Below are 9323 nucleotides of genomic sequence, written 5' to 3'. Positions count from 1 at the left end.
ACTCTCCCACAGGGACAACCTGAGAAGAATTTATCTCCAAATGGGAGAAAGGAAACACTAACAGCATCAAGCACCTTGAAGACAGTTGGCAATACCTTCCCCTACCACAGAAAATGGTAAGGGCTGAGATATGACTCCTGGAAGCACAGAAATCAGAGGGCCACAGAGACACCTGAGGAAGCCTGCTGGAGGCCAACTTGAAGCATGTAGGCAAGCTGACAGTGAATGGAAAGTGCTGCATGGTGATGCTCAGCTCTCCTAGGTTGAAACCAGAAAGACAAAATAGAAAAAGTGGCACCCAAAGGCCTGCTATGCATCCTCGAGAGTCCTGGCTGTGAAGTAAAATTGACTCCCTAGGCAAGCCTTGAATGAGCAACCCCGAAGATGCTGTTCCTCTTGTCCCTGAATCCCACTGTCTGCATCATCCTGTGTGTAGGTCTCTCCCAGCTCCACCCCGGTTCACAGCACTTAAGGCAGAACACAGCCAGCCTGACTCCTGAGAGTTCCCTGTCACATGAGGTCTAGCCTCCCACAGAAAGTTGTTTTCTACTCTCACACCCCTATCTGGATCAGTGAACACCTTAACCAACCAAATGTGGCCTGGACAGGACCTGGGAAGTGACTATAACTGAGTCACTATAGGTCAGTATGGGTTGGTCCCCCAATCAGAATAATCACTGGTGGCAGGATGTGGCTCACACTGAGCAAAACTGGCTCTTCTGACTGCAACCACATCAAGGGTTGGTGGTAGAAGAGGCACAAAGGGTGTCTCGTCCTATAGCCTGGCCAGGTGCTCATGCTCCAGAGAGGGCATCTTGCAGTGGTCAATGACTGACAGCTAGGCATGTCCTCTGCTTGAGCTGAAGGAGACAAAAGAAATGAGGACATGTTAGAGATGTCCTCAATCATTCTTAACTCTGGAGGAAGGTATATTCTATATCTTTCATCATGGAAACAGTGTTCACTGTTCATACAGATAAACAAAACAATGGAACAATATAAAATATCAAGAAATAACCTCAATTACATATACAAATTTCTAAGGGAGCCTGGGGTTGGTGGGTTTAAAGACCTAAGAGGTTTAGTAGACCTCCCATGGGAACAGCACAAACAGGCAAGGTGACAGAGTGGCCTAACTTTCGTTCTTGCATGCATGTATGAGCTTGGCCAAGGTTAACTGCCTCTCGGTGGAGGAGCCTCCCTCTCAACTCCTGCCAAGATGTACTGAGATGCTGTAAAGGAAGGAAAACACCTTTTTCCTTGTGCAAGGTCATTCACAGGTTCAGGCTCCTCCTCAGCCATCCTGGGGGCAACTTTGCTTTCGCACAACTCCCTCCAGATATCAGCGTTTGGTTACAAGGGAAGTAGGTGGGGCTCCACCCTTCACTACCCACCTTGGCATCTGACACATGGCCCCCATGGGCCTCCGCTCAGCCATGGTTCCTGGACATGCCCTGCCAAAAGAGACAGTGCCAGAGATCAATGTTAGCTCTGAACACCAACAGCAATAGGGCCACCTTGGTTCCCACAGAAGCACTGAGCCCATGTGGTCAGAGAAAAGGCTATGGGATTTTGCCATCTTGCCTCCTGAGAGCACTATTTCCAGCCACCATGAGGCCTGACAAAGGAAGAACAGTTAGAGGACCATCCACATCTTGCTGGAGGGTGGTGGGTGGGGAGCAGGTCTGGGAGAGTGGGGACAGCAGAGGGAAAAGGGTCATCTTGGGCACATTTCACAGGAATTTTGTTTTAATGAGAATTAAAGCTGGCAGGTCAGAGTGCCTTCCTCTTCTCATCACAGCCCTGCCTGGAAGCACACCAGTGACTTTCTGCAGTTTGAGGGACCTCGAGGAGCAGACAAGGTGATGCCTTCCCACCCTTTTCTGCCCCTGAGCTACTAGGAAGGAAAGTCCCCATCTGCAGGCTGCAGACTCCCCCTCTACTTTGAAGAGGGTATGAGACATGAGGATCTCTACAATGGGAGCCGTAGGCACTGACTTCTTACTTGGGGAAGCCATACACTTCCTGGGGAGGATAATGCTCTGGCCAGTACTGGTTTAGCTATCTTAAAGGTTCTCTGTACCTTTTGCTACAGAGAACAGGACCTGCCACTACACTGTAGGGCTCTTGAGGATGTCATCTAGCCACCCTGAACCTTCCTTTTCATATAGATAAATTTAGGATAACGAGGATTAAATAATAAGAATGTACTGTGGACTCTGAGAAAGAAGATACTTACAGAAAAGGGCTCCTGCTGGCTAACTGGTCTCAAATTTAAAAAACAGAACTTAGCAGCCATTTCCAAACAGGCCAGTTACACACGCCGTACTTCAGGGAGAAGCCTTAATAAGCCTCCCTCCTGCATTGCCTGCCTGCACTGTGTTTCTGTCAGCTGAACCAGACCTTACAAAGGGTTTCCAGATTAGTATTTCAACTGAGGATTGAGGCTTTCCCATCCAATTGGAGCTGCACAGGTATATCTCCATCTTCCCTGACCAATCAGGACAAGTAGTTTTCGGACAAATCAAACTTTGAGAATGTGGAGTCCTCATTCACATGAGCACAGACTAATCAGGGACCTGTGGTGGGGACATCTTTCTATATAAAGTAGCTCTCCAGGGACTCAAAGAGTGTACTTTCCCTTTCCACCAAAGACGGAAGACTCTGTTTCCCCAAATGGAGCTGAAACACAGAAGATGTCTGCCAGCCAACCAGCCAGAGGGGAGGCCTGGCCCCAGGGCTACCTCACCGCCATGCTGTCATGCTTCATAATTGAGCTGTGTGATACTGAGCTGCTCCACAGCAGTGCCACACTGTATCACACCTTAGCTATTTGCACTTAACAAAGTTTTCTTCTTCACTGCACTACAAACTGGGAATTCCTGTTGCCATTGAATTGACGCCAACAACCATCAGTTAACAGTACCATATAGCAGAGTGCAATGTTCAGAACATTGTTGGTGGTGTAAACAAGCATGAAATATGACCACTCTCACTGTAACTGCAAAATTCCCCTGGCTGAGAGAGGGAAGGGGGAGGGCCATGGGAGCTGGAAATAGAAATTAAATGTGACTTCACACCTTTCAGAATGTTTGCACATGTGCTCAAAAGCACATACTATAAAGGAATTACTGCAAAATATATGGGGTCTGGGCTGCAGAAAGCAGTTGCTTTTTAACAGTTTTTATTTTTTAACTTACAAAATTATACCTGCATATGGAAGCAAAATTCAGTGTATCAGAACATAAAAAGTAGCTTCCCTTTTGGCCATGGTCATTTACTTTTTGGCCAAATAATCACTAAGGGTGATTATTTTTAGATTTCCTGCTGGTTACAATTAAAGCTGTACTTTTATACTTCTATTTTAGGATTAATTTGAAATAGTACCCTTACACATTCAGAAATGAAAAATAAACATAATTATTGCTTATATTATTTTCCTCTGTCTCTCCCATACTCCCTGATTTGTAATTATATTTTATTTTTGTAAATGTTGCCTTTCCTACTTTGTTCAAGATATTTTTATACTTCCTTCCAGTAACTGCTTTATGCCTTTAAATAGTATATTCATTCAAATATGTACTAAAATAAGGTAATATTTGCTACTCTAAAAGATAAGGATACTAGTGTAGTTATTCTCCCTTCCTCTTTCTTCTCCCTGTTTTTGTTCTTTATATTATTGTTCTTATATCATTGTGGTTTAAAATGTTTTTGTTAGTAAACTAAAAGTCTCTTACTTGCTTTTCAATGGGTTAACTATAAAAACTAGAAAACTAATAAATGGCATTGACAATATGGTGGTCTCAAAGATAATAATCACTGTAGAACCAAGAAACATGATTGACCCAGAGAAAAGAACAGTACTTCTGCATCAATAAAACTTTAAAATTTAACTAAATAAGTTTATTATTGAGTAAACTATATTAAAACAAGGTAATAAGTGCTCAAAATAACTCATTATTTTGTTACATTTACCCTTGTGTTCTTGAGGTTACAAAGACCTACTGTGTCTGTGTGGGGAAAACACTAGGTAATGACATGCTACTGCACATCTTCCAGCTCTGCATCTGGTGACTGCACATTGGTGGGAGAATTTATCACACCACAGAAAATGGGAAAAGGTACAAAAAGGACTTAAGAAGTGGTGGAGAAACTGTTTATAATGTAGATTAAATTTTAGCTGTGCTGTGTTTGCAGCCATTACATTGTGACCAGCACAAAAAAATTGAAATATTTCTCCAATTTGAAAATGATAATCCAATTCAACAAAGTTACTCACACCACTAAAAACTGAGTGTAGTTCTGACATCCATGGTGTGAAAATTGAACATGGTTTCAGTTAAAAGAATGTCATCTGTATGAGGATAAGAAACACTTTAACAGTAGATTACATATTAAATTTAATGACTAGAAATTATTGGGTAAAGTATTGTGGGTCAGGATGCAACTCCATTTGTCAAACTTAAATTGAAACTATAGGTTGGCTCCGGATTCAAGAATATGGCTAAAGGTGAGAAAACATTCTGTAAGAATCAACTGGCTGCTTAGAATTTACAACAGAGAATTGTATTTTATTATTTGTAAATCACATGCTACACATAATTTATGTCAGTAAAATTTGTAATACACTTAGGTAGATGGAGGGTGGAAGGGAGCAAGGGAAGGGGAGAGGATACATGCAATTTTGAAAGCCAGTTGTTGTCACTTACCAGCACACCATTGTTTCAGAGGCAGATTGCATTTACCAGCACATCACGTAGTGAATTTGGAGAAAATGGAGAGAAATGGGGTTGTTAGACTCATCAGGTGGATAATTAGGACTCATCATCGAGGAAACAAAAGCAAAAGCTGGGAAACAGCATGGCCGATGGCACAGGTCACTCCTCTGAGCCTTCTCACGCATGTCTAAAAAGGGGGCTGCTGATTCCTCCCCACAGCCTCATGGTGGCAGTTGTGAGACTCAAGACCATATCATGGCTACATGCCCATAGCAACACTTGCTCCTTAAGAGAGATGCCCCTGTCCCCACCAACAATTACCAACAGAACTATTGCTCCATCAAAACATGGTCACCTACTCTCAGGCTTACCCTGGGAATTGTCAGCACAGGAGCCAATGCAGGGGCCAGCCTGACTCTGAAGTAAGAGGAAGGGGCAGGGAGATGAAACCACTTCTGCTTTCTGCTCATATCTGCTGAGGTACTAGCCCAGCACATATGAATAATCCTAAAGCCTCAGTCACAGGTTCACTTCAAGTTTTGAGGGAAAACGTCCTGGCAGTTTCACTATAACTCAGTATGGCTGGCTCCTTTACAGAAGTATCTCTCTGTGCATCCAGAGAACTATGAAATGTGAGAATAACTGCTGTAACTGTGGGTGGATGTGACTTTCACCCACAGAAGTTGATTGCCTTTTTGCTCCAGACATTTCTTGTAGTAAACCTAAATTTAAAGTGCTCATTTACCCTCTGTGAATCTATCCTAAGAAAATGAGCCAGAAGCTGGGTGAAAAGTGTTAAGAGATTAGAAAGCACAGAGTGGTAGCTTCAAAATAGTCACAGAGATGTAAAGTAGAGTATAGGAAATGTCAATAATATTGCAATAACTGTATATGGTACCAAGTGGGTACTAGACTTATCAGGGTGATCACTCCATATATTATATAAATGTCTAACCACTATGCTATATAGTACTAAATGCCAACTGTAATTCAAAAACACTTTTATATTTTATTGATTATGCTCTTGCAGTTGTCCCATTTTCCCCTTTATGCCCCTCCACTCATCACCCTGCTCCCACCCACCCTCTGCCACCACCTTAGTTCATGTCCATAGGTTGTATATAAATTATTCGATTTCTACATTTCTGACACTATTCTTAGCCTCCCCCAGTCTATTTTCTACCTACTATTTATGCTTCTTGTTCCCTGTCCCTTTTCCCCCATTCTCCCTCTCCCCATCCCCTTCCCTGCTGATAACCCTCTATGTGATCTCCATTTCTGTGATTCTGTTCCTGTTCTAGCTGTTTGCTTAGTTTGGTTTTGTTTATTTAGGTTCAGTTGTTGACAGTTCCAAGTTTAGTGTCATTTTACTGTTCATAGTTTTTATCTTCTTTTTCTTAGGTAAGTCCCTTTAACATTTCATATAATAACAGTTTGGTGATGATGAACTCTTTCAACTTGACCTTATCTGAGAAGCACTTTATCTACCCTTCCATTCTAAATGAAAGCTTTGCTGGATAGAGCAATCGTGGATGTAAATCCTTGCTTTTCATGACTTGGAATACTTCTTTCCAGCCCCTTCTTGCCTGCAAGGTTCCTTTTCAGAAATGAGCTGTTAGTCTTATGGGGACTCCTTTGTAGATAACTGTGTCCTTTTCTCTTGATGCTTTTAAGATTCTCTCCTTAATCTTTAATCTTGGGTAATATAATTATAATATACCTTGGTGTGCTCCTCCTTGGGTCCAACTTCTTTAGGACTCTCTGAGCTTTCTGGACTTCCTGGAAGTCTATTTCCTTTGCCAGATTGGGGAAGTTCTCCTTCATTATTTTTTCAAATAAGTTTTCAATTTTTTGTTCTTCTTCTCTTTTTGGCACCCCTATACTCAGATATTAGGACATTCAAAGTTTTCCCACAGGTTCCAAAGCCTCTCTTCATATTTTTGAACTCGTTTCTTCATTCTGTTCTGGTTGAATGTTTATTTCTTCTTTCTGGTCTGAACTGTTGATTTGAGTCCCAGTTTCCTTCTCATTACCATTAGTTGTCTGAGCATTTTCCTTTAATTCGCTTTTTCATAGCCTTTACTCTTTCCTCTATTTTGCGGCCATACTCAATCATTTTTGTGAGCATCCTGATTACCAGTGTTTTGAACTGTGCACCTGATAGGTTGCCTATCTCTTTGTCGCTTAGTTGTATTTTTTCTAGAGCTTTGGTCTGTTCTTTCATTTGGGCCATCTTTTTGTCTGGGTGTGCCTGTTATGTAGTAAGGGGCGGGGCCTTAGGTATTCACCAGGGCAGTGCACCCCACATGGCTGGGTTGTGGCCATATAGGTCGGGGAGGGGTCTGAGAGGTAACAATGCTGCTTGCTGCGCTCTCTGCCACTTTTCAGTCACTTCCTCTGCTACTCACAAGCAAATTGGGCCCTTCTGGTGCTGACTCTTGGGTGGGTGGTTTTGTGTATGTTCTAGGAGCCTGTGGGGGGGCGGCGTTTCTCTCCAACACACTCTCCAGTGAGGCTGGGGGTTTCTCCTGCCACCTCAACCCCCACAGGATTTTTCAGTCAGAGGTTTTGAGGCTTTATTTCCCAGCACTGGAACCCTGGGTTGCATGGTCTGTCTCATTCCCTATTTGTCCCTCCCAGTTTATCTGCACTCGAATGTGGGACCACCTGATCCACAGGCCGCCACCTCACCCAGTCCTCCAGCCACTGCTTTTTGATGAGTCCTCTCCACCCCAGCTGCCTGTCTCCACCCCTCCTACCAGTCTGGATGAATGTTTCTTCTTTAACTCCTTGGTTGTCAGAATTCCAAACAGTTCGATTTTCTGGCAGTTCTGGTTTTTTGTTTTTAAATTTGTTGTTGTCCTTTTTTGGTTGTGTGAGGAGGCACAGTGTATCTACCTACATTTCCATCTTGGCTGTAAGTCTCAGTATTTTAGCATCAAAAAATTTTTAAAGAAAGAAAAAAGAAAATAACCCAATATTCATGTCCATAGGAAGGGGGCTCCATGCTTTGGGGGCCCACAATAAACACAAAATACAAAAGGAGATATAGATATAGATTTAGATATAGATATAGATATGGGTATAGATATATAGATAGATATATAGATATGTAGGTCTGTATATAGATCTATATATATCTGCCCCAAATTCTTTTTTTAGATAACAGAATGGGGAAGTGTTAAAGTGTTAAATTTTAGGAAACTTTAAAATGAAACCGTATACAGTCATTACTATGCCATTTCAGAAGTCATTTTTAACATTGTTAAAATGTTAAAATGAGGAAGTGCTTGGTTTATAATGCTAACTTAAAAGCAGGTGAGCAGCATCATGGCTGCAAGCTCCTGCTCTGGGTTCAGACACCTCAGTCAGCGTCCTGCCCCTCTCCCTTATTAACTGCCTCACCTTAAGCAAGTTTCTTCAGGTCCTTAATCCTCAGATTTCTCATCAATGGGACCCACAATGGGACCATACAATATTCTTCTTTGTGGGTGGTTGTAAACAAAACAATAAGATGATTCTCAGCACCTGGCTCATGGTAAGTCTTTGTCATCATCTGTAACCAGCATCTTTATTGCATTTATGACAAAATCCATCCACATGAACTCCTGGAAAGAAATGTCACAAACTGGTGGTTTATGTGCAATGGAACCAGGGGACATATCTCACCATGTTCCTGCCTTTCTGGAACACAGTCTCTTTCTGCCCTGCTCCCTACATCACCTTCCACTTTCCTCGCTGCTCATCCACTAGGCAAACTACTGTTAGAGTTGCCTCCTTCCAACTGTGAGCTCTTGAGTCAAGGGCCTTTTCTTGTTTTATTTCTGTAGCCCCAGCCCAAGCAGGGAACCTGGCAAACAGTAGGTACTCAATCAAACATTCGACCATCGTATTTTTCCATGTTTTTTTTGGAGAGCGTTATGGATATCTACTGCTGTATAACAAAATAGAGTGGCTTAAAATAACAGCTTTTTATTGTTTCTCATGGTTCTGTAGTATAATAAGCAGGCAGAGCTAGTCTAGGCAGTGTCTCAGCTCCACGAAATGTGTGCTGGAGGCTTGCCACTGCTCCCTCCAGGCCCTACAAGGACTGGAAGATTCATGGGGCTTTACTCACATGACTGGTACCCAGGATCCTGGTGCCTCTTACCCTACTAGCCTCTCATCACTCAGACTAGCGTAATCCTTTAATAGTATGGCAGATGACTTCCAGATAGATAAAGTGAAGCTTCCAGCCTTCTTAGGGGATATTTGCAGAACTGTCACAGCATCATGTCCACCTCATGGGAGGAGGGGCGTATGCACATGGAGAAGGGAAGAATTTGTAGTGCCATCTTCATAGCATCTGATGTTGAAGAGAGAAAAAAAACTTTTTAAAAATGTAACACTAGTTTCAGCTGGTCTGGAGAAGCATTAGTTGAGAGTTTTGCTATTTCTTTCCAGAATGGTACTGAGTCCCCAGCATTACTATAGCTGTAGCTCCCTGGCCCAGGACCAGCAAGCCCAGAGTTGCCCAGCAGGGAGGCTGTGATCTACTCTACCACAAGTGACCACAGGGCTCAGCACCCAGTGAACCCTTAGAGAAACCTACCCATCTTGTTCCCC

This window comes from Sturnira hondurensis, unplaced genomic scaffold (assembly GCF_014824575.4).
Source record: "Sturnira hondurensis isolate 20B ecotype Veracruz unplaced genomic scaffold, ASM1482457v3 Scaffold0009125, whole genome shotgun sequence".
NCBI lineage: Eukaryota > Metazoa > Chordata > Mammalia > Chiroptera > Phyllostomidae > Sturnira > Sturnira hondurensis.
This window is presented reverse-complemented; position numbering follows the sequence as displayed.